Below are 27,518 nucleotides of genomic sequence, written 5' to 3'. Positions count from 1 at the left end.
TCCCCAAACTCTTGCACCACCAGCTGCCACAGACAGTCCTTTGCTGAGTCTCTCTAGCTTGGAACAACTTGCCAGAATTTACAGGGTGATCTCTATGCCATGTTGTAGTATGGGAGAAGGAATTTAGCAGAATTTAGCCAGAGGGAAAACTGGAAAGCAAGAGATGTTATCATTGAAATATGGAATCAAAAGAAGTGAGACTAGTCATATGAAAGAGAAGGATAATATAGTCAAGGGCTCCATTTGTGAACTCTTGAGGTCAGAAGAAAGGGAGAAATGCCTTCAGTAATGGAGGAGGATTGACTCCATCTTTCTTCCCCATCTATAATGCTATTATTATATATTGCCTCTTATTTCACAATTGCCATATATTCCCCATCCTTTTTGGATAAATTGCCCTTTAGACACACTTTTGCCATTTTATACTTATTTAGTTATTTATATTACTATATATTGCCCCAGTGGTCTATCCATAGGCAGATATGGATAAGAATTACATAAGAATAAGCACCATCTGCATTGTTGGGAGAATATACCAAATGGACATGGATCCTTTTGGGGATGGAATTAAAAATCTAGAAAGCTGTTTTGAACAAGGTCATCCTGAGAGTATTCAGAAATAAAATTAGAAGAAAAACAAATATATAGAGAACTGATTTGCCAACATTTCTGTTAGCAAATCAGTTTTGTTTTCATCAATGCCTGTGAGATATACATACATATAGGTGTATATGAAAGTACATATACATATAAATATACAAGTGTATATACACCTATATGTATGCTTATATAATATACCTATGCCTATATATGCATATGTATCTATCTATCTATATATAAACAATATATATTTCATTGCTCAAAAACTAAGCACTATTTCATATATTTTAGGTTACTGTAACAATACACACACACTCACACAGTAAGGTTAAACTCTAAAAATGCCTGTAATTGTAGCATGCTATTAACTTCCTTTAGGAAATCACCACTCCCTTCCCCTTATATATTTGAGGAAATACTGTAGATAGAAATTTAATGCTTAAAAAAATAAAGAAAAGAAAACCAGATTCCCTTTCAATGTTGTCATGTTATTAGAGAAGAATACCAAAAATGACCTCATGTGTGGGTGGGGCAGCACTTTTCCTTTGCATCTGCAGTCTGAATATTAAAAAGTACTAAAATTTTTCTCCATCAAAAAATATGTATTGGGTAGCATCTGTATTTATAACACTGGCTATTTAGTATATTGGTTCCACTGGAAAATAAAAAAAAATAAAAAAAATAAAAAAGTAAGCTATGGTATTGTCCTCAAAGAACCTGTAAGCAGATTCACAGGATTCAGAGCTAAATGAAACATACTGTCCAACACCTTTATTTTAGAGATAAGGAAACTAAAATTAAATGATTTGGGGTGAGATTCACAGGCTGGAGGCTCTCTAGTTCATTCCCCAACAACAAAGAGGGAACAGGGGAGTCTCACATCCCATGGTTCAGGTGCATAAGTTAACAAAAGCAGTCAAACATAGAATGCACTCAATCTTGAAGCCATGAGTCATTAAAACATCTCTTCCTTACTTCCCATTGAAGAGCTCAATCCCAATACTGATCTGCATAAATCAGATAGATTTAATGAAAAAAAAAAAAAAAAAAAACAGTTATCACTTCCAAATCACGATTTTTTTCCCCATGGAGGTTTTTATATATTGTGAGTTGGCATAACAAATTAAGTAGGAATTTTGGAGGCATTTTGCATGGTAGGAGCTACAGATGACATACCATGACCATCAAGTGACATAGAAAATGTTTAGAAACTCAGAAATGTATAAACATATATATGTAATGAAATGTATGTGTAACACAGTTACATATATACATGCATGTATACATGTTACATATACATGTGTTGTATGCATGTAACTATATATATATATGTAAATGTATATATATGTGTGTTTAAGTTTATTTTATACCATCAATATATTTTATCTTTTAATACCATAAATATATGCAATTTCTCTGGTATGAAGGAAAGGCCAAAACATTCACCAACCTCGGAGATATGGGCTTTTTCCTTTGAGTTTCCTACTTCTTCTCATCTGAAAAATTCCTATCCTAATCTTGTAAGGTCGAGCTCATTCTGTCTTTTTTGTTGTGATTTTAAAAAAAAACCTATATTTTTTTATGTTCTTTTAGTCTAAGTCCTTATAAGGGACCTAACTCTCTCAGCAAAGGAGCTAAAGGAATTAGTTACTGATATCTCCAAGCTGCCCTTGGGTCAAAGCGCAAATCAGCCTGTATGTAGATGGCCAATTGGTAAGGCAGGTGGATGGCATAGGGGATAGAGTGCTGGACTTGGTGTCAAGAAAACCTAAATCCAAAACCTGCCTCAGATACTTTAGTTGGATTAGCCTGGGTAAATCAACCACTCAAATTCTCTAAACTTCAGTTTCTTCATCTGTCAAATGGGGATAGTAATAGCACCTACCTCAAGAGTAATTGTGAGGATAAATGAGGTAACATATGTAAAATGCTTTGCAAATTTTAAAGTTTAAATGTTAGCTACTATTATTATTATTATCCAATAGAAAAGAATTCAATCTTCTCCTAAACCTATCCAGTTATGGGACTTTTGACATGTCAACCTCTGTCTGCCTCTATTTACTCCCCTGTAAAATGGGTATATAGTACTAATAATATCCATCTCAGAGGGTTATCGTGATGATCAAAGGAGATAAAATTTGTAAGCTGTTTAGTACAATGCCTCACATATTGAAGTATCTAATAAACCTAATAGTTTCCTTCTTTTCCTTCCTAAGAGAATGACATCAGGTACTATCCCAAACTTCACTTTCAAGCAGAGACAACTTTTGTCAACTTCTGCTCTCCTACTGGGCATGATTTCCAGTTTGCTCCTGTCTATTCAAGTATTTTTTAATGAAAGGAATTGAATTAAATATTTTGCTCTTGGAGGAGAGAAATCTTCTTTCATTTGCCTTTCCAGTGTTTTCCCTCTCCTTGGAAACCATTCCATGTTTCTATTATATTCCCTTGTAAGATCTTTCAACACCTCTGTATAAAGTAAATGGATCATATGACTCTGCAACTTTTTAATTCTTTTAAAAAGATTTTATCAGAACTTAAAATACCAATGTAAACAAATCAATTTCCCCGAAGCTATTTATATTCTAATTAATTTTGGTGCATAAAATATTATAATACTTTTTCAGTTCTTCCCAATAAATCATCCTCAGGATCTAGTAGTTTGTTTCCTTTCAAAAAAAAAAAAAAGAAAGAAAGAAAAAGAAAAGGACATAATTAGCATATATACCTAACTTAGGAGCAGCTGGTACAGTGAATAAAAGCACCAGTTTCCAGACTAAGTTCTTAATGTGTCACCTTGAGTAAATAATCTAAATACTCTTGGTCCACATTTTCTTCATCTTTTAAAATTAGTGAGTTGGTTTACATAGTATCTGAGTTCTGTTCTGGCTCTAGGTTTATTGATTGATAAAGGTCTTTTCATAATTTATTGTATTTTTAACAAGTGTCTAAATTATCCCTTCTTTTTTCTACCATTCCCCTAAAGGACATTTAAGTTTCTCCTAAATTTTTTTCTAATTACATATAATTATCATGCAGTTATGAAATCACTGAGCAGCAAGCTCTCCTTTTGTTTTGTATATTACTGTCAAGGTTCAGTCACCCTTTAACTTTATTACTTAGAGGCACATAAATGACATAATGGAGAGTACTAGGGACTCAATCAGAAAGATTTGCATTCAAATCCAGCCTCAGACATTTACTAGCTGGGTGATCCTGAGCAGTGACTAAATGTATAGTCTAAATGTATAGACTAAAATAATAGTGTTGAGGTTGGGAAGGGGACCCCAAAAGTTTGGGGTCACAGACTGGTGTCATAAGGAGTCTCAAAAGAATTTGAAAGCTTGAACCCATTTCCTGGTTAAGGGGCAAAGTTTTATTGTAATTATAGCACCATTACAAGCAGACTGAATTTCAAGAGGACACTTTTATCCAACTTTCTATCATTGACATGTTAATTCCATTGCCTAGAGATATGGCTAGGGCCAGGGAATGGTCTCCGAATTTGGTTCTCACTAACCAACAGATTATCACTATTGTATTAGGAGTTTGGTCAGTGGGACCATCCTGAGGCTAGAAACTATCTGACAGTCTGCAAGGGGCTGAAACTCTTGAGTCAATGCACTGAGGTTGGACAATAGAGCACTTGAGGCTAATTACCGATTAAACAATACTCTAGTCTAAAGGAATATGCTTGGAAAATGGCCCTTCCCACTATCCTGTGCTGGCCCAATTGTTTGGTGTATACAGAGAATTGTGGGAGGGATTAGGAGGGGCAGGGAGACTAGCCAGGGTCACTTCTGTGAGAGAGAAGAAGAGGTGAGGTCACGGAGATCCTACATGTCTGCTCTCTTCACTTCTACCGCTAAAGACCAAGAATAAAGACTTTTGCTTATCCTGACTCCAACTGATTCTAAGGTACCCAAGGTGCTAACTTGGTTGCCACAATGAATTAAGGAGTGGTCTATTTAGAATCAGACAGATTGCTTGTTCTTAGATTGGGAGTGTGGGAAGTCTCTGAGGCAGACTCCAAAACCAGAAGATTTAGGATGACTGACTTATTGTTAGAACAGAAGCTTTCCCCTAAAATCAGGGGACCTCAAAATCATTGCTATATTACATCAATAGTGATGGGAGTGAACTCTGAAACTGTGTCCCTTTAATCTGTAAAATAATCACTCTGAAACTGTGTCCCTTTTTGATCTGTAAAGGAATGGAGATTTGGGGTCTCAGACTCCTGAGAGTCTGGGAGGGGGCATACTTTCCAGATTGGCCCTTTTTAAGATAAGAGCATCATTCAATTGGAGATCTTGGGCAAATCACCCCCAATTGATCTTTTAGGAGTAGCTGGGTCCCCTTTCAGGAAATTCCAGGCTCTGGAAAAAAAGCCTTCAAAGTGATTTCATTCAATTGGGAGATCTTGGTCTGATAATTAGCTCAAACTGCCCCTAGCCCCCCAAGGTTTGCTCATAAAATAGGTTTCTGTTAACATATTCTTTGCAGATTTCCTCAGTAAGAGATTTGCCCACTAAGAGATTTCTTCTTAGTGAAAAATATAAATTCCTTTTGCCATTCAGATTTCCATTTGGTGAATTTTTCCACACTGGACCTGAACAGAGACCAGAGGGGATTCTCTCATCAGTTCTCACACCTCAATTCTCTACCACTAGACCTACATCAAATAGTACCTACCTCACAGGCTTGTTGTGAGAATGAGTGAGGTAACATGGAAATTGCTTTGCAAATTATAAAGTATTCTATAAGTGTTAGAAAAGAGGGTGGCTTTAGAGAGCTGGCTCTAGAGGGAAAAGACCTGAGTTCACTTGCAATGTGACCCTAAGTAAGTTATTTAACTTGTCAATGCTTTAGACAACCTCTCTCTAAAACTATGGTTACTGGCATTAGGGGAGGGAAAATTCTTTTTTTTTTTTTTTTTTTTTATTCATTTTTCCAAATTATCCCCTCCCTCCCTCCACTCCCTCTCCCCGATGACAAGCAATCCCATACATTTTACATGTGTTACAATATAACCTAGATACAATATATGTGTATAAATACCATTTTCTTGTTGCACATTAATTATTAGCTTCCAAAGATATAAGTAACCTGGGTAGATAGACAGTAGTGCTAACAATTTACATTCACTTCCCAGTGTTTCTTCTCTGGGTGTAGCTACCTCTGTCCATCACTGATCAACTGGAAGTGAGTTGGCTCTTCTTTATGTTGAAGATTTCCACTTCCATCAGAATACATCCTCATACAGTATTGTTGTTGAAGTGTACAGTGATCTTCTGGTTCTGCTCATTTCACTCAGCATCAGTTGATTTAAGTCTCTCCAGGCCTCTCTATATTCCTCCTGCTGGTCATTTCTTCCAGAGCAATAATATTCCATAACCTTCATATACCACAATTTACCCAACCATTCTCCAATTGATGGACATCCATTCAACTTCCAGTTTCTAGCTACAACAAAAAGAGCTGCCACAAACATTTTGGCACATACAGGTCGGAGGGAAAATTCTTAATCTAGGAATTCTCTATAATTTATCACTGAAATCACAAGACTATTTCTTTTTTTTTTCAATTAAAGATTTTTGATTTTCAAAACATATGCATGGATAATTTTTTTACATTAACCCTTGCAAAACATTGCTTTCCAATTTCCCCATCCCTTTTTCCCCTGATGTAATGGAACTATGTTCCCTGATCTTTGTGGAGGCCACCTGGCCTGGGGGAAATTCTTAAAAATAATCCCCACCTGAATCTTTCTTGGGAAAGCTACCTGGTTTCCCATGGGAATTGCCCACCTCCAATTAATATGTCTGGGAAATAATCCCAACCCTTATTGATTTGAAAATTAATCTATAATCACTCCCTAGCCCCAAACCATAGAAGGCTAAAAAAAAAAAAAAAAAGAAAGAAAGAAAAAAAAAAGATTCTGTACCCAAACCTTTGCTAAATTCCTATTTGGAACTAGTCCTCTGGGAAGTTATTTCTCAGTGTAATAAACCATTTTTTAGCAAAAACCTCGCCTGCAGATCAGGACTGTGAAATCTTTTGCAAAAACCTGCGATATCAGCTTGGGGATTCAATTGCTGTTAGGGTATCTGTCACCCCTCAGCTCTCAGACCTCAACATTTGGTGGCCCGCTATGGAGATCCCCGAAATTTTAGCCGAAGCAAGCCTCTTCTTGCATTTGTTGTCTATTCTATAGCTGGGACACTCAAACACCTGGAAAAGTTTGAGCTATTGGGAGCTCTATGCTCAGCAGACTCTTCTTTGACTAGAGACACCTAGACTGGGGATTTCTGCATCTTTTAACAGAAGTACCCTTTATCAGGGAATTTCTGTCACCTCTCTCCCCTCTCAGGGATGCCTGAGAGGATGGGGAGCTATAGAACCTGGAAAATCTAAGGTTTGTGGCAAAAAAAAATGGGACAATCGACCTCTGCTTCTATCCCTAAGGACTCCCTTAAGCTGTCTCTTAAAAAACAGAGACAAAAACCTGCCATCTGAGGGAGGGGGTGAGGGAAAGGAGGGAAAAAATTGGAACAAAAGGTTTGGCAATTGTCAATGCTGTAAAATTATCCATGCATATATCTGGTAAATAAAAAGCCATATTAAAGAGAGAGAGAGAGAGAGAGAGAGAGAGAGAGAGAGAGAGAGAGAGAGAGAGAGAGAGAGAGAGAGAGAGAGACAGACAGACAAATTTGGCTTGAAAGATCTTAAGACTAAGAAAGCCATTTACTTTTGCAATGCTGCCTAGTCTCAATATATTTTTGGAACCAGGAAAAATGGCCCATTAATGACTCAATTACTCCTAATACACTCTCTCCATATTTCTCCGTGTTATTCTGTGAGCCTCCGCTGGTGGGGAGATAATTTCCTAGTCAGACTAGGAAACTCTAGAGGGGACATTCAGGATTGTTGGATGTGCCATCAACACCCCCCTCCCAAGGTGGCCCACAGATGTAATCTAATGCATTTTTTGCAAAGGTCCCATTCCCAAATGTCACCATCTCCACCTGGACGCCACCCCATTTGTGCTAGCTACCCTCCAAGGAAATCGCTCTGACCCAACTGTCCCCTGTTTTCTTGCTGGAAAAGGTCTCACACCCACATATTACCACATCCATACCATAGGAACAGTAGTTGTCACTATGGTCTATAATGGCCACCTTCACATCCCTGATGTGGGGACACTGACTTGTACCACCAATACTGTGGGTGCAAGTAAGTGTGATTCCTTTCAAGCCTGCCGCAGTTCACCTCAGCAACCTGTACTAGCTGCACGGGTGGGTCAACGGTTAGATGTACCTATGACTATGGACCCTCCCCCCCAAAAAATAACAGTAGGGAACCCATTCCGGGATTATTCTGGCAAACTCACTCACAATGCTTCTACAGCACCTTCTTTGAAGAACTAACATTCTGACTGAAAGGATGTCATGCAATTATAGTCATCCTTGGGGACAATTAACCAGGAAACTACTACAAAACTTGACCTTGGGTAGGTCACAGATGGTAATCCATGCGACTAAGAGATATGCTTTTCTTTATAAAGTAAATTCTCCATTTTACTTCAATGTTTCTAAGGGACCTATTAAGAGGAATGCCTCTGACTGGAACTCTCCCCAGCCATAATTCCCTCTACCCAATGCTTAACTCTTTTTTAAACACTATGGTACTTGTACTCTAGGTTTTGCAATGAAGAAAGCCATCTAAACCCAGAGAGAGGACTATGGGAACTGAATGTGGATCACAACATAGCATTCGCAGTCTTTTTGTTATTGTGTTCTTGCATTTTGTTTTCTTACTCATTTACTTTCCTTTTTGATCTGATTTTTCTTGTGCAGCAAGAGAATTGTATAAATATGTTTACACATTAAAAAAAAAAAAAAAAAAAGATTTATGTGCCCAACCTGGGAGGTAGGTTGAACAAAGATTATTAATTCTTCTTTGACAGATAAATTAAGATATAGTGATTTGCCCAGGGGCAATAGCTTCAAACCCAGTTCTTTTAAATGGAAGACCCATACATTATACTTTAGAATTATAGACTCACATAGTTTTGGAACTGGATGAGATTTAGGAAAGACTGGCAGGACAGTGGAAATGGTGTTGGGTCTGAAGTCAAAGGATCTGCTGTTGCTATAACTCTGGTCAAGTGGCTTAATTCTCTAAGTCCTAATATTCTTTTTTTTTTATTAAAGCTTTTTAATTTTCAAAACATGTATGGATAATTTTTCAGCATTAACCCTTACAAAATCTTGTGTTCCAATTTTTCCCCACCTTTCCCCCATCCCCTTCCCTAGAAGGCAAGTAATTCAATATATGTTACATGGTAAAAATATGTGTTAAATTCAATATATGCATACATATTTATACAACTCCTTGCTGCACAAGAAAAATCAAATCAAAAAAGAAAAAATGATAAAGAAAATAAAATGCAAGCAAACAACAACAAAGAGTGAAAATGCTATGTTGTGATTCACATTCAGTTCCCACACCCTCTCTGGGTATAGATATCTCTCTTCATTCCAAGATCATTGGAACTAGCCTATTTCAATATTTGAAATAGCCTCTAAATGGGACTATTTCAAATGGTTTGTAGGAATTTATTTGTAGGAATTTGTAGGAATAATAATCTCTCCTCCCCTCCCCTCACCCATTTTACAAATGAGGAAACAGGTCCTGTTGCACATTTCTGTCAGGGCTCCAGATCTGAAAAATACACATAAACTTTATAGAATGTAATGTGGCCAGTTTTTTAAGTGCTGACTTAGAAGACTGATATTTAAGTAGTTAGCTTAACTTCTTGTCTCAAGTTAAACTTTTGACTTCACCTTTGTTAGAACTCTGGCAGACAGGTAGGAGAGCTTGAGGGGCAGAGGTTAATGGATTTGAATCTGGGAAGCTCTGAAGTGGAAGAGGCCTGAACTCCTTATCATTAAAGTTTTTACATATCAACAAAGTGAATTGAAATGAGCTAATTTATCTTTTTGGTACAAAAGAACACTTCAGGCCCTGAATCATCCAATGCCGGCTGTTTAGACTATGAATTGTAATGATATTTTATACACAATCCATTAAATTTCAAAATGTCTTAGAGATGCCTGAATGGCACTGGACCTCTGAATCTGTCTCACCATTTCCTGTAGTCACTGCTTCTTTTTTTCCCCAAATCCTACTATCCTTTCCACTTCTTCCTTCTCTTCAGCATCTGCTTCCTTCATTGAGTTCAAAGATAAGCTGAAGCCAGCACGAACAATTTGGGGAGAGAGGTCTGATTCTTAATATCAGAGGAGCATTTATACTTTAGAAATCAACAAATGCTACAAATCATGATTTTATTTATTGTTTTATTGATTGTCTAGACTTTTAAAAGAATTAACTATACAAATTAAATTTCATGCAAATTAAGACAACTCTAAGATACCACTACACATCTGTCAGATTGGCTAAGATGACTGATAAAAGATAATGATGAATGTTGGAGGGGATGTGGGAAAACTGGGACACTGATGCATTGTTGGTGGAATTAGGAATGAATCCAGCCATTGTGGAGAATAATTTGGAACTATGCTCAAAAAATTATCAAACTGTGCATATCTTTTGACCAGCAGTGCTACTACTGGGCTTACATCCCAAAGAGATCTTAAAGGAGGGAAAGTGACCTATATGTGCAAAAATGTTTGTGGCAGCCCTCTTTGTAGAGGCCAGAAACTGGAAACTGAATGGATGACCATCATTTGGAGAATGGCTGAGTAAGTTATGGTATATAAATGTTATGGAATATTATTGTTCTATAAGAAATGACCAGCAGGATGAATACATAGAGGCCTGGAAAGAATTACATGAATTGATACTAAGTTAAATGAGCAGAACCAGGAGATCATTATACACAACAACAACAAGATTATAAGATGATCAACTCTGATGGCTCTCTTTAACAATGAGGTGATTCATACCAGTTCCAATTGTTCAGTAAAGAAGAGAATCAGCTATGCCCAGAGAGAGAACTATGGGAAATGAGTGTGGACCACAACACAGCAGTTCTATTCTTTCTGTTATTGTTTGCTTGCATTTTTGTTTTCTTTCTCAGGTTTTTTTCTTTCTTTTTAGATCTGATTTTCCTTATGCAGCAAGATAACTGTATAAATACGTATACATATATGGGATTTAATATATACTTTAACATATTTAACATGTATTAGACTACCTGCCATCTGGGGGAGTGGGGGGGGGGAAGAAGGGGAAAAATTGGAACAGAAGGTTTTGCAAAGGGTCATTGTTGAAAAATTACCCATGCATATGTCTTGTAAATAAAAAGCTATAATAATAATAAAAAATTAAATTTCAAATTATGTGCCTTGGGAGTAGGGGCAGACAGTTGTTAAACATTTATCTGTACACCTCTGATCTAGTCCTAGGTACTCAAGAGTTCTCATGATCCCAAAGTTCTTCCCATCAGGAAAGAAAGCATTTGATAATCTTTTTCTTTGTACATGTTTTATTGATACTCCACCCCCCCCCCTTTTTTAAAAACACTGTTGTAGTTTCTCAATAAAGAACTTCCTCTCCCCCTTCACTTCCATGGCAGAATCCTTTCCTATGACAAATAATTACACTCAAGCAAAAACAAAAACTAAACACATTTATTGATCACATCTGAAAACTTATGCCTCATATCATACCTGCAGTCCACCACTTCTTAATTCAAAAGTGGGAGACACACTTCATCAGGCTTATCATGATTGGACATTACATTGATGACAACCATATTTACATGATTATGGTAAGTGATTTGTTACTTTATGCTGCTGTGGTATGTAATGGTGTAAGAGAGAACTCTAGATTTGAAGTCAGAGGGCTGGACCTCAGGGCGGGTGCTAAACATTTAACAACCATCTCCCTTGGGGCTATCTGGAGGTTTGACACATTTTAAAGTTTAATCTTTATTATTAATATTTTCTCCATCATTTTCTAAGAATAGGCAGTCAACGAAACAATAAATCAAGCCCTGGTTTGTAGCAGTGGCTGATTTCCAAGGTTATAAATGCTTACACTGAGAATTTAATAGCTCTTGGAGCCCTTAGGATCTGTCTTTCACACACCCTAGAATACAGCTTTGACATGTCCTCACTACTTGTCTTGAATAATTTACTTAACTTCTATTGGCTTAATCAGTTAAATGATGATACATGGGATTGCTAAAAGGATCCAGAACAAATGAGCATTGTCTTCTGGGTATCTTCACTGTGCCAAAAATCTTACCATCTTCCCTTGCCTTCCTTTCCCTTCCCTTGCCTTCCTTTCCCTTCCTTTCCCTTCCTTTCCTTTCTTTTCCCTTCCTTTCCCTTCTCTTCCCTTCTCTTCCCTTCTCTTCCCTTCCCTTCCCTTCCCTTCCCTTCCCTTCCCTTCCATATCATTCTCTTTCAACATTAAATTAACTCCCAGAATCTAGAGCAGAATGATTTCTTTCTTCATGCTTGCTTCCTCACCTTGTACATCCACTTCATACTTACTCAATTGCTGATATCACACTGCTCTAAAACAAGCTCAGGCTTCTGAATCCTAAGGGTCTTCTGGCTAACAACCATGGTCAAGATGAAGAGGGCTTTACACTTATTAGCCTGAGAGTAATTAACAGCCATGGACCTTTCCTACAAAGTTGCCTGCTATGCAAAGTTCTCTTTAGTTCTCTCTCGTCAAGCCAATCAGACCCAATGTTAGGACCAGTTTAGGTGCATTAATTAGCTGGAGGTTTGGGGCTTCTGTTTCTAATCTATTGCCTACATCCTCAAAGGGAGAAAGTGACACTAGGGACAGTAGCTTCTGCTTTTCAGTTCCTGACTCATCTCCTCGGCCTCCCCAGTTGTAAAAACAGTACAAATAAGAACCCAGGCTCTCTTCTGAGTAAGCCCCCTGCCTAGCTGAAATCCTCTGGTGCATACATACAGAGAGATCTGTTAAGTCATTCTATACACAATTGCCACAGCAAAATAGAGAATTTAATCTGCTGAATCCACTCTGGTGGCGGACAAAGGTAGATTTCTGAGCATTAAGATGCCTTTGAAGGTCTTCAGTCTGGGGGGAATGAGTGGGTGGTCTGGTCTTGTCACTGAGACCTGAAGTCAAAGGCCAACACACCCATGCCTTTACTCATTGCTCAGATTGCTAGTCTGATCACCCTTGAGTTTTGAGTGAGGATTACAGTCAGGCACCCACTCCTTCAGTATCTGGTTCTAAAAGTTCATCATGGCTCGATTTCATTTCTGTTCAGAGCTTCTAGGATTTACTTGCTATGTATGGCTTCTCTCATCCTTCCCTGTGGGAAAGAGGGAAGAGGCAAAAGTGTTTAGAAGTTCAGATCGTTTTGAAATGTAAATAAAAATAGAAGGAAAAGATGGGAATCATGAACACAGGAGAGACAAGCTGGTGCAAAGTTTTTTGGTAGATAGCAAATGACTCAGAAGCTTAACTGGCTTGAATCATTGTGGGATCTGGGCCTGCTCTTCAGATACAACAAGCCCAAGGCCTTCCCTAAATACCTAATATCCAGATGTTCTGGGATCTTCAGTCCCTGCCCATGAGGGCTGTCTACAATAGTACCTCCATTCCAGATTTTGCACCCTACTTCGCTCATATTCTTCCTTTTAAAATATCATAACCTATCATTGTCTTTTGAGTTTCCAGACTCATTCTAAGTTACCAGAGTAAGTCTGCCAATTCTTCTCATTCTATCTCAGGTTCCTATAGTGGGATTTCTCAGTATTTCCAAGTTACATTTATCTCCATTGTTGGCAGGTTGGAAGCAGTTCTTGGAAACATTCTGTTGTAACACTGACCCAGTAGAGATGGACATTTCCAAGTTGAAAAACAATGTTTATATGGGAAGAGGTATCTTGCTTCAGATAAAAATGCATGAAGAACAAATCTTTCATTCTACCAAATCTACTAAGATCTGAAAAGTAAATCATCTGTAAAAATTAACAGCATAATATCACAGGTCTCAGCTCTTTCAAAATCCAGTGGCAAATGTCATTCCAGTTCCATATTTGTAAGAGAAACAAATCCGATTTCTTCATCACTCTTATTGTCATCCTCTTTGAAGTTCTTTGCAAGTTTTACAAGAAATAAGATAATTCTTCCATAGATAGAGATTTTGAATTCTTAATGTGCGTGTGTGTGTGCGTGTGCAAGAGAAGGGGAGGAGAATTCCTTTTTTTATAAAGTTTTATAAAGCCTACTAACTCTTTCTTGTAATAAGGTTTTTAAATTTTAAAAAATAAAAAGGATTACCAAGGACACTTATTGTCTAGAAATATGGTTATTAAAATATATTTTTAAAGTGACTCCAGGTTAAGAATTCTTGAGAAAGTCTATATTAAAATGTAAGTTCTTGGGGATTGAATATTGCTTTAGAATTCACCAGCCTCTTCTCTGTGTTCTGCTTTGAGAACCATCTGTAAGTTTAACCCCTGGTTAACTATGTATCTGAATGTATCTTTTTTTTTTTCTCATAGTATTTTATTTTGATGGGCATATACTCAATTTCCAGTCCCTTGCCTTTATAAAAAGAGTAGCTACATTTTTGCATATGTGGATCTTTTTTCCCTTTTTTGTGCTCTCTTTGGGATATAGATCCAGTAGAAACACTGCTAGATCAAACAATATGCACAGTTTTATAGTTCTTTGGGCTCAGTTCCAAATTGCTCTTCAGAATGGTTAGATCAACTGAACATATCATCTTGTAGCCAAAGATTCTATGAATTTTTAAACTTGCTTGATAAAGGAGTGTAAAATGTCTTTAAAAAATTGTAGATTGTTGTCCCAGGATTGATGGTGATTGCTGGTCTTTTATACTGAATTTTAAGTCTGTTCATTTCAATGAGTTTATAACATAGGCCTATACATAGGTAGGTCTATGGCCTCTATAGACAGAAAAAATGGCAAATCAAGAGGAAAGCAGGTGTTGTAGAATCACAGAGTTAGGAGAGCATCTCAGAGGGTCATTTCATCTAACCTTGATCTGAAGCAGAAATCTGTCCAACAATATCCCCAACAACTAACCATCCAGAATTCTCAAAATCCTTGCTATAATGTGGATCTTAGAATCCATCACAATACTCTAGATTCTGGGAACCATCCTCTAATTAAATAATGAGTCAATAGATGAAAAACCAGTTATTAATCTCTTATTGATGCTTCCTAAATGATCAATGATGGGATGTGTGGAATAAATAGTATATAGAGAGTTGGAGTCAGGAAGACCTGGGTTCAGATCTCTCCTCCAACATATATTGTTTGTGTGATCCTAAATAAATTTACACCCCAGGCAACTCTCCAAGTGGAAAGCTGGCTAAATAGTCAACCTGCTTTGGGAGGGGAAGTTTCTTCACTGGAATTCCCCTGATCATGTAGTAATACCATCCCCCAAAAGGAGATGAGATCATTTTCAAATTAAGTGGGGTTTTTTAAGTTCCAAAAAATTTTTTAAAGTAAAATCATATTTCTCAATCAGGGTACTTTATCAAAAAAATTTATATAAAATTGATATAAAAAACTTAGGCATTATGGAGATTATGAGATGAACCTGAAACTGACCATGTCAGTGACATAAAACTTATAATAGAAGTTTCATATGAAAAAAAAATAAAGCTTATGACTTTGAAGGAAGACATCTTTTTTCTTCCTCCTACTATACTTATTCTGGTTCCCATCTTGATCATTCTTCCTTCACAATAACTCTCATAGTCACACCCTTCTCTATTAGTTCAGTCTTTCATCATCATATTCCTGAACTTTGAATTCCTGACCTTACAATCTCTATAATTCATTTATAATTATTTTCATGATTTATTTGTATAAATTATATTTTATTTCAATAAATTTATTTATTATCTAATTTAACTTATTAGATTCATTAAATTTGGTGACTTTTAAAGTTATTTTATAAATTATTTTGTAATTTATAATTAATATATAGCAATACATCATCTCCATGAATCAAACTGAATAAGCCAAATACTTAAGAGTTATCAAATTGATTATTGCAAGACTTTTAAGATTCATGATCTCTTGAATGTGGGAACTCCTTTTATAGGCAGAGGTTCACTTTTTCCAAACAATAGTAGATGATCTTTGTGAATTGTTGAGGCCCAAATGTTTATCACCTGGTGACCTATCCTGGACAAGAATATTTCTACATTTAACTAGACCTGTCCTCAAGACAGCAAACACACAATGTATCTCTGGGTCTGTTTCATAAGTCCTGTCTGAGTTTATTCTCTGCTTATCTAGCTTTTGAGAACTCAGAGTCATCTCCACCCATTCATGAAGTATTTCAGTAGAGGCTACATTCACTACCATCCTTAGTTTTCATCTGAATTACTGGTACTAGAAGTCCCCAGCTTAAGTATTTTTAGCAAATTTAAAGGTGTATTTGTGAACAGAATCACAGAATCTTTCAATTAGAAGGGGACCCGAGGTACTTCTGAGTCCAATTTGTATTTAGTTGTGCATAGAATATGACCTGGAAAAGGAAATGACAAACCATCAATATCTTTGCCAAAAAAACTGAAGGGTCAGATGGGCCTGAAAAATGACTGAATAAGAGCATGGATTGGATACATACCAGGCTCACAGGATCAATGGGGCTTTGAGATGTGGGTGAGCTATACATACAACCTATGCTCTATCCACAATTGTGAGCTTGTTCCTAAACAACATGCCTAACAATTGTTCATTCAGACTCTAATTAAAGGAAATTCCTTTCTTCCCAAAGCAATGAATTCTATTTTTGGATAGTTTTAGTAAAATAGGAAGAACTTTCTTGCATTAAACCTTACTCTGCTCTCTTCTACTTCCGCCTAGGTTTTTCCCCCTAGGATCAAAGAGAATTAAGTCTAATCCCTTTTTCATATCTCAAGTCTTCAAATACAAGAAGACAACATCCCATGTGGAGTAGCCACTAGGAGAGTTCTCTCATCTTGAGTTCTTACCTTACTCAAGATGCTTGAAGACTCATTTTCCTTCTGATGAGATGGAGGATCAGTAGGTCATCCTATATGCCCCAGACTGTCATTTCAATTACTCATGCAATCAGAGACCTCTGGGCCTTGTCAATTAAAAAAAAAATGTACAGATGTAAATTTCTCTCCCTTTCTCTCCCTCTTGCAGTTGAACTTTTTTCTTTGGATTGTTTGCCCTATTCCCTAGCACTCAGTGCAGTGATCATCACATAGTGAACTCTTACATGCGTTCTTATCATCAATTAGTTAATTAATTCACCACATAAGCTCCTTGAAATCAAGGACTGCTTCATTTTAATCTTCCTATTTATAGTAACTAGCATAGAGTTCAGAATGTAGTAGATGATTAAAAATTGCTGATTAGTTAACTGATTGATGCTCCTGATCTCTCTTTTCCAGAATACACATTCCTGGTTTCTTCAGACAATTTTCATAGAACATCAATTATTAAGTATTTATCTGGCTCTTATCATATATGATGACCTGGATCAAGTATTTGGTTCTCAAGTATAAAGAATGAAGCATTTCTCTGATATAATGGTAAAAGCCACAGGGCTATGAATAAACTCATTTTGACTTTTCTTTTCAGTGAAAGCATTTACATTGCATAAGTCGACATATAATATAAACCGAGGTTCCCTTTATTGTTTTGGTGATTGGCTGTACTTACAAAAATAATGGATAAAATCTTAATGAAAATTACAATTAAAAATGTGTGTCCTGTGTACATTTCCCCCCAGATGATTTTCTTTTTTTTAAATAATATTTACCTCTCTTTTAAGATTTTTTTTGAACTCTTCCAAGAGAACATCTTAAGCTGCAGACCAGTTCATCTCCCCTTTTGAGGCTTTACCTAAAGGCATTGCTTTTGCTGTCTTCTGGGTTTGTGTACTGATCTTCCTTGTCTCCATAAGTAGCTGTAATCAGAACTTTCTTTTTTGCTCATTTTTAAAAGTTTAGGTCTTTTCTTATGATACAAGGGAGATTGTCCTGAGCTTCCTCTGCAGGGTAACAGGAGCTTCTCACTGTCTATGCTGGGGCTAGTGGTGCTATAGGCTTCCCCACTGTACTGGGTCCCACCTGAGGTTCCAAGACTCACTATTTGCCTTCTATAGTTGCATTGGTGGTCTTACAGCTGATCTGCTAATCCACTGGCTTTTAGAACCAGGACAGAGAAGCCAATACTGCTATATTTTGGCTAAGAGCTCCTTTTAGATTCCCTGTGCTGGGTCTTCTGCATTACGTCTGGACGGGGCCATGTTCCCCCTGGCCCAATTGAGGCAGACCTTTCCTGAAGTCCTTCCAAAATATTTTAAGCTGGAAAATTGAGTTCCAACTGATTATGATTTTACTTTGCTCTGAATCTGTGAGTTCCTCAGCATGGAAACTTCCCCAAACCAATACAGATAATCTGGAGATTTGTAGAGATGCTAAGGATAAGCGGTTAAGTGACTTTCTTAAAAATGATAAAATCAGTACTTCAACTCAGATCTTCCTGATTTCAACACTAGATGACAGGTTTCTCACCCTACCTTACAAAAAAATCAATTCAGTCATCTGCTCTGTACCATATCTGCTTGCCCAGTTACATAGTGACCATTCTAATCTTCTAAAATAATACTTAATACCAGAATGAAAAGCTGAAACTCAGTAAACTGAGACAAGTAAAGTGAGCAGAAAAAAGGGCTTCCTCTTAGTGCCTGATCTTTAGTCTAGTGATCTTTCTGCTTTCCAGAAGTAAGGGGATAAATATAGATCAGTTTATGACTGGGAAGAGAAAGCAAGAGAAAGATACTAGATAAATATGTTGTGAATAGAGAATTTACTGTCAGAGAATCACACTGGGATGCATAAAACCAAATGCTTCTGTAGATCACTGAATGGTTCAGTCTAGGGCACTATCTTCTGAGAATGAAAAGCAGATGACAATTGTTAATAATCATTGACTTTTTCCCATTTGCAAAATATGCCAGGAAGCCAAGATCAAGAGAAAGGCTACGTTTAATCTCATTATCCTGGGGCAAATTCCCAAATAGGCAATTGATTGCTCATCTTTCATAATGAAGTATTCTATTCAAACTGCTCCAAAAACAAGGAAAATGTATTAAAAGCACTATATAAAAGCAGGATCATAGACCTGAAAGAGACTTTCAGAGACTATCTACCCCCTCTTTATGAATTGAAATACAAAACCGATAAGGAATTTTGGAAACATGCCCTTGCAGCAGGGACTGTCATTCCCAAAGAATGTTCATGGAACTACATTAACATGGCCTAAGTGCCTGAGACCTTTAATGACTACATTCCTTTGGAAGAGGATCTTTGACATCACTCTCCAAGTTTGACCTAGAGCAAAGACAAAGAAGCTGAGATAGAATGACAGTTGACAACTGAGAAAGTGAAAGAATAGGTTACTGACTTTCCATACCAAGACCTTACCAGAAAAAGCTCAGCATATCTTTGGGGAAGTTCATCAACGCTTCACTCCATGATTGATTTCATGCTCTGATAATTGAACATGGCTTCTTATAAATGATATGGGATATCCATTAAAGAGAGGAGTCTGAGGCTTATGGGAGCTAAGTGACTTGTTGTAGGTTACAAATATATTAAATGGCAGATTCAAAAGTCCATTCCAGATTCTCTGACTTAAAAACCTTACAACTCATGGCTTCCTTCTATCGTCCCTTATGACATCACTATATGAAGAAACAAATAGTCCCTGAATTCAAACAATACAGAGATCATTCACAAATACAATTTTCAAGAAACAGTATCTAAAAAAAAATAAAGGAACTCAAATTAAGACCTAATAACATTAAGGAGAAAAAGTTTCTTTTATGTTTATTTGGGACCACTCTCTGGACTCATTAAAGGCTTCTCTTGTGAGCTCAGGTCTTAACAATGCTCATTTTCATGACCGATAAAGAAGTCTGGAAAGGGTCTTTGAAAAAGTTCCCAACATGTTCTGTATCATGACCCTCTACTTACTAAAAGAGCCCCCAGAAGATAGATTACAAATGACTCTGAACCCTGGCAATGATGCATAAGGCGATGTTTGATTCTTGAGGGAAGAAAAAAAGGTTTGTTTTAAGGAGAGCTTGGGTCTTTGGTACTACCTAAATTACACTAGTTTTCATTCTCATACTCAGAAAAGTAATTATTCTTCTTCCAGAGAAACACTGCCATATGGAACTGTAGATTTCATATTTACATTGCGTTGAAATGAGGAAAACAGCTGTAGCCATATGTGTTGGAGTTTCTCAAGTGCCTTAAAACTTTAATTTGGGGGGAGGGGGAGAGACTTGAGACTCTCCAAGGATTAAATGTTCCTTCCAAAAGTATCTAGATCTTACACAGTGACAGAAGCATTTTTTTTTTTTTAATGACTGAATGACTGAGGGGTGGGAAATGGACAAATGTTAAAGGAGAGCTTTTAATTCTAAATGTAAAAGATAAGAGAGAGAGAATAAGTTAGAGAAAAAAGAAAAGAATGGTATTTTTTAAAGGAAGACAGATAATTAGCAAGGGGCATGGAGAGACAGAAAGAGAGATTTAGAGAGAGGAAGACAGAGAAAGAGACAGACAGACAGAATTTTTAAAAGTGCTTATTAAGTGACAGTCACTTGATTAAATTCTAAGGATCCAAATATAAGCATGTAAGGCATTGGCTGCCCTCAAAGAGGGAAAGACAATATATCAGAGGAGCTGAGGGAAGAGGAGGAAAACTCCATTTGTCCATGGCATGATTTGGAGCAGATAGCCAGGAAGTGAGGAGAAGCTTGGTTCTGGACAAGATAAAATGAAAACTCCACTTATCATAGGACTTAGGGAGGAGTATCCAAGTTTTTGCTTAGGAAAAGGTTGTGATTATGGCTAAAGTGAAAGCTAGTTTGGAGCTAATGTTCAAAAAGTAGAAGTACCCCACAGTGACTGAAAAATTTAGAAGAAAGGAGAGTTTTCAAAGAAAAATAATGAGTTTTCTTTTTACATGTTGGGTTTGGAATAACTTACAGATAGATATGTCTAAAAAGCCCATGGTAATTCAGAACCAATTATCTCCCAGCTGGAAATGATCTTAATTTTTTTTTTTAATTTTGAACTAAAAAAATAAAATAAAATGAACACTTCCATATATACTGCAGTGTAGGCAGTGAGGATTGGTCATAAATTTGTAAATCTCAATTACAGTCATTTTATATCTCTAAGTTTTTTTTCTTTTTTCTTTGGTTTTTTTTTTTTTTTTTTTTTGTTGTTGTTGTTGTTGTTGTTGTTGTTGTTGTATTTGGAAGCTAAAAATAATCTGCGAAGAAAAACAAAACAAAACAAAACAGTGCTCACAGTTTACACTCATTTCCCAGTGTTCCTTTTCTGGATGTAGCTGATTCTGTCCATCATTGATCAATTGGAATTGGATTAGCTCTTCTCTATGTTGAAGATATCCACTTCCATCAGAATACATCCTCATACAGTATCATTGTTGAAGTGTATAATGACCTCCTGGTTCTGCTAGTTTCACTCAGCATCAGTTGATGTAAGTCTCTCCAAGCCTCTCTGTATTCTTCCAGTTGGTCATTTCTTACAGAACAACAATATTCCATAACATTCATATACCATAATTTACCCAACAATTCTGCAATTGATGGACATCTATTCATCTTCCAGCTTCTAGCCACTATGAAAAGGGCTGCCACAAACATTTTGGCACATACAGGTGCCTTTCCCTTCTTTAGTATTTCCTTGGGATATAAGCCCAGTAGTAGCACTGCTGGGTCGAAGAGTATGCACATTTTGATAACTTTTTGATATCTCTAAGTTTTAATAAATTCAGTATTTTGTTTTTTGTTTTTAAAGAAAGGATAAGAAAGGGGGAGACAGAGAAAGAAATTGTTTTGATCATATATCCCTTTTTACTTAACAAGTAAATGCCTTCAGGGGAGCTAGGTGGTACAGTGGATAGAGTACCCACCCTGGAATCAGGAGGGCTTGAGTTCAAATCTGACCCTAAGACACAAGTCAGGAAACCCAGATTTCCTGCCAAAATTAATAGGAAATACCTCTATTACCTACTAATAAACTTCTAGACTTGACATTCCATAGAATCAAATAATTTTAGGATAAGAATTACCAATAGGTGTTTATTAAATGTTTATTATGTTCCCTATACTGTGCTAGGAGCTAGGGATACAAGAACAAAAATGAAAGCATCCCTACCTTCAATGAGCATATAATCTATCAAATAGCTTGACAATTATTTAGTCCAACCTCTTCTTTTTACAGATGAGAAAACTGAGATCCAGTGAAGTCAAATAGATTGGAGAGGGTGGAACTTGAGCTGAGCCCTAAAAGAAGTTTTGGTCTTGATTTCCCTGGAAATATAAAATACATATAATAAATAAATATATTAATATATATAATAATTTTGAGCAGGATGTGTGCAAAGTGATGCCTTAGAAAGATTCCCCTGTTAAGTAATATGCAAAAATGAATTAAAAGAAGATGGAGGAAAGATGAGAGGCAGATAGATTAATCAGGAGACTACTGGAAAAGGAAATTAAATCATAGAATTTCATATTTAAAGGGGGTCTTAGAGATAATTTGATTCAACCTTTTCATATAGCAGATGAGGAGACTGAAACATTAAGTGAGCAGAGAGAAAAAGATAACATTCTGGGTTTCCAGATTTCCAATCTAAAGATCTTTCTCTTTTTCCAGGAGTATAGGATGGATTTGAATTAGGTAGTGACAATGAAAGCAGAAAGCAAGAAATAAGAGGGCAGCTAAATAACACAGTGGATAAAGGCTTTGGAGTTAGGAGAACCTGAGTTCAAATAGAGTTTCAGAAACTAGCTGTGTGACCCTGAGCATGTCATTTAACCCTGATTGCCTAAAAAAAAAAGGGGGGGGGTAAGAGAAGATGCTAGATAAAGATGTCATAAATGGAGAATTGACAGAACTTACTTATAGGATTTGGGGTGGGATGATTAATTTTTAGGGTTTGACCTAAATAGGTCCTCCTTCTAGAGGAATGTAGGTTTTGACATGATATTGACAGGAAATTCAAAGTAGAAGCTGGTTTGGAGGAGATGAGGAGATTAGTTTCAGACTTGTTTTTAAGGTGACCAGTACATATAGGTGATGTCCAGAAAGCAGTAGGAGATTCACTAATGAATAATGAATAAATATAATAGATGGAAAAAAAAAGATTTATCATGGATTAGGGACTTTGCTAAATATTTTCTAGATATAGTGTTACTATATTTAGGCTCCTGCACTAAGACAGAGTTTTGGGCTTATTGCACTAAGACTTACGTGTTTTGAAACACCCGTATTACCTCATTTTATTTTCACAACAGTCCTATAAAGTGCTATTCTCCCTACTTAAGGACAAAGTTTAAACAGGTTAAATGACTTGTCTATTGTCTTCCAGCTACTGAGCATCTGAGGATGCTCAGAATTTGAACTCATGTTTTTTCTGATCTTCCCAATCATGTCCTCCAGATCTAGCCTCTAATCACTGTGTATTTTAGATAACTAGAATTGAAAATGGATTTTTTTAAAAAAGCATCTCTCCAGGAAAATAAGTTCTTGCTAGTACACATCTCATGTGGAAAGGAGACCAAGGAGCTTTCCATAGGCAGGCAGCAAGCTAGATAAAAAACAAAAGAATCTCTCAGAGAACACCAGAGCCTGACTCAATAGCGGGTTAGGGACAAATCTTGTTTTTGCTCTGACCTCTGGCTGTCTTTCTGAAGGTTAAATTAAAACACCTCACCAACTGGCTTTGCAAAATCCTTAATAAACAATATTGTGCCATGCGTTAGAAGACAGAGCAATGTGTGGAAAACACATTGAACATGAAGTCGGAAAGAAGGCCAGGGTTCTCATCTGGACTCTATTTTCTAGTTGTGTGACTTGGAACTCACATAATTTTCCCTGTTTCTTCATCTGTAAAATGAGCATAGTTCTTGCACTATTCAAGTGGTCTGGTCACTGTGAGGAAGGTCATTATACATCTATATTTTATTTTAGACTCAGTTCCATCATTTTACTAGTCATGTAACTTTGGGTAAAACATTTATGTGTTTGTTCAAACAAAGGGCAACTTCAAAGGTAGAAGCACCTATCAATCAAAACTGCCCCTTTCTGACTGTTAGCCAAGTTAGAGAGAGCCTTTCTTCCCCCAAAGGCAGAATAAAACAATAGCATAATTGACATTTCAGAGCCAAAGGTGCATGATAATTGCAGGTTTGTTTGCTTTTTTTTGGAAAAAAACAGAAAACAAAAAACCTCCCAAAAAACAAAACTGGCTTGGTATTTTTCCCCTATACCCAAAACAAACAGGCTAACCCACCAAACAGCCCACAGGCCTCTACCTGGAAACTTACATGAAATAAGGGAAAACAAAAGCTTCTAAGTAAGTAATGCATGTGGCAAGCTAGCTTTATCTTTTCCTTAATTTTCAACTGCCAGAGCATTCCTAAATGGTCATCTTCAGAGGAAAGATGTTGAGCAAGTGAATTGTGAATCTAGAAGGGACTACTCAACATTCAAGTGTTTATACACTTTTGTCAGCTAAGTCCAAGGGAACTTTGACAAGACTGAAAGTGCCTACGAGAACACAAAAGACTCATTGTCCACAAGTCACCCAGCCTGTCTGGCTACTTTGAAAATTGTATGATGTTCCCATAAGTTGGAGTCAGCAACTTAACAATATCCTGTGGAATTAAAAACAGTATTATTAGTGCAAAGAGGCTGGGGTGGATATGTCACGTCTCCTAGTTGCTAAAAATCTTTCTATATCTTCATTTTTGTGCCAATGAAAGAGAAGCAAGTAATACTTGAAATTCTAAAGCACTTTCAGACAAGGAATGAAAGTGCCTAAGGAAGTATATTTCTGATTGATCAGAGAGGAAATGGATGCTTCAAATAATCAAGATTTTTTGAACGAATTTAAGTATTTCAATATAATAGTAGGTTAATGCACCATATGCTACAAGAAATTTTATTATTTTTTGTCTTTATTTTTTATTAAAGCTTTTTATTTTTCAAAACATATGTGTGGACAATTCTTTAACATTAGCCCTTGAAAAACCTTGTGTTCTAATTTCCCCTCCCTTCCCCCATGCCCTACCCTAGATGTCAAGTAGTCCAATATATGTTAAACATGGTTAGAAATATATGTTAAATCTAATGTATGCATGCATATTTATACAATTATTATGCTGCACAAGAAAAATCAAATCAAACCAGTTTAAAAAAAAAGCAAAATAAAATGCAAGCAAGCAACAACAACAAAAAAAAGTGAGAATGTGATGTCCACACTGAGTTTCCATGGTCCTCTCTCTGGATGTAGATGGCTCTCTTCATCACTGAACAACTGGAACTGATTTGAATCATCTCATTGTTGAAGACAGCTACATCCATCAGAATTGATCATTGTATAGTCTTCTTGTTTCCATGTATAATGATCTCCTGGTTCTGCTCATTTCATTCAGCATCAGTTCATGTAAGTCTCTCCAGGCCTTTCTGAAATCATCCTGTTGGTCATTTCTTACAGAACAATAATATTCCATAATATTCATATATCACAATTTATTCAGCCATTCTTCAATTGATGGGCATCCACTCAGTTTTTTCAGTTTCTGGCCACTACAAAAAGGGCTTCTATAAACATTCTTGCACATATGGGTCCCTTTCCCTCCTTTAAGATCTCTTTGGGATGTAAACCCAGTAGTAGCACTGCTGGATCAAAGGGTATGCACAATTTGATAACTTTTTGGGTCTAGTTCCAAATTGCTCTCCAGAATGGCTGGATCCGTTATACCAACAATATCCCAGTTTTCCCCCATCCCCTCCAACATTCAGCCTTATCTTTTCCTGTCATTTTAGCCAATCTGACAGGTGTGTAGTGGCATCTCAGAGTTGTCTTAATTTGCATTTCTCTGATCAATAGTGATTTAGAGCACTAAACTACACTAGAAATAGTTTCAATTTCTTCATCTGAAAATTGTTCATATCTTTTGACTATTTATCAATTGGAGAATAGCTTGAATTCTTAGAAATTTGAGTCGATTCTCTAAATATTTTAGAAATCAGCCCTTTAGCAGAAGCTTTGAATGTAAAAAATGTTTTTCCAGTTAATTGCTTCCCTTCTAATCTTGTCTGCATTAGTTTTGTTCCTACAAGAAATTTTAAAAAGAGATGGTTTCTGAGAAACCTGGGAAAACTTTATGAACTACTACAGAGTGAAATGATTAGTCTCAGAGTGATTTATGCAATCACAATAATATTTTAAAGATAAAACTTGGGAAGACTTAAGAACTCTGATCAATGCCTTATGAGAGCCAACAGTACAATTTTCACAATAACCATATTTAAAAAAGGCATAGAAACTCTGATCAGTGCAGTGAAGCTGACTGTAAAATATAGTTTTCTTCTCTAGGCAGAAAGGTAGTAGTGGTTTACAGGTATGGAATGAGGCATACAAAAATACAGTCAATCTATTCATGTATTTTAACTATACTTTTTTTGAGTTATAATGGAAGGTGTATGTGTGTATGTGTGTGTTTTGGGGGGTAGAAAATCACTGGGAAGTAATAAATATTTTTTAAAAGAATCAAGAAAATATTTATTTAAATATAACCATATATATCCAAAAAAGGAACATCAATTTTTTTTTTAATTTTAGTTTTTTGCAATTAACAAAAAATCAAAAGTACCATATATATCCAAAAAAGGAACATCAATTTTTTTTTTAATTTTAGTTTTTTGCAATTAACAAAAAATCAATTTTTTCTTCTTCTCATGTTCCTTCCCTTTTTAGGGAAATAACACAACCAAACCATATCTTGTAACAAATATGCAATTCAGAAAAACAAATAGTCATGCCCATTGGCTATGTCCCCAAAATGCATGCCTTATTCTGCACTTGTGTCCATCACCTCTCTGTTATGAATTGGGTAGTAGGCTTTATCACCATTCCTCTGGAACTGTGGATGGTCAAGGCATTCATCAGAGTTCTTAAGTTTTTCATAGTCTTTCCAAGTTTCTCAGAAACAGTATCTTTTTCAAATTTCTTATAGCATAACAATATGGATCATCAATTTTAAAGAAATAGAACCCAAAACATTGATTCTTAATGCAATCACTCAAAAGTCAATTCATGGGTTGAGCCAAGACAGCAGAGAAAAGCCAAAGACTCATCTGAAGTCTCCTAAATCCTCCTCCAAATAATGATGTATAAAGTGACAAATTCTGGAGTGACAGAATACCCAAAAGTACAGGATAAAACAATTTTCCAGTGCAAGACAACATAGGTCAATAGGAAAAATCAATTGAACTGGAGTGAAATTGGAGTGCTTTCCAATGTAGGCTGTGCATACCACAGGAAACCAGAAGCAGGCCTTAGGGGCAACTGAATCAAAGAAGCTTTCAAAGTTCTCAGAACATAAACAGGGAGCTGGATAATTGGTCAGAACATTATAGAACTTCCTTTGCTATTACTGAGTACAGAATTCCACTGCATAACCCATACTTGGAACTGATGTTGCACTCCTGAGTCACAGTCTGTAGCATACCAGAACTAATAATCATAGGGGAGCAGGGACCCTGGTCACAGGGTTAAAAAGGGTGCTTATGATCACTCATAGGCCAGAAAACAAGCTAGGGGAATAGTAAACACACCACTCCTTAGATCACACCATCTTGGAAGAACTAGCACTGAAAAAGGCTGCACAAAAACCTTGGCGTTTGGGACAGTACCCTTGGCACCTCAGGAGCAGAGTCCAATAATAAAGTTAAAAGTCAAGAAATAGGCTGGAAGAATGACCAAGCAACAAAAAACACCTTGACCATAGAAAGATACAATGGTGAAAGGGA

Source organism: Sminthopsis crassicaudata, chromosome 6 (genome assembly GCF_048593235.1).
Source record: "Sminthopsis crassicaudata isolate SCR6 chromosome 6, ASM4859323v1, whole genome shotgun sequence".
Lineage (NCBI taxonomy): Eukaryota > Metazoa > Chordata > Mammalia > Dasyuromorphia > Dasyuridae > Sminthopsis > Sminthopsis crassicaudata.
Note: the sequence above shows the minus strand (reverse complement) of the source record.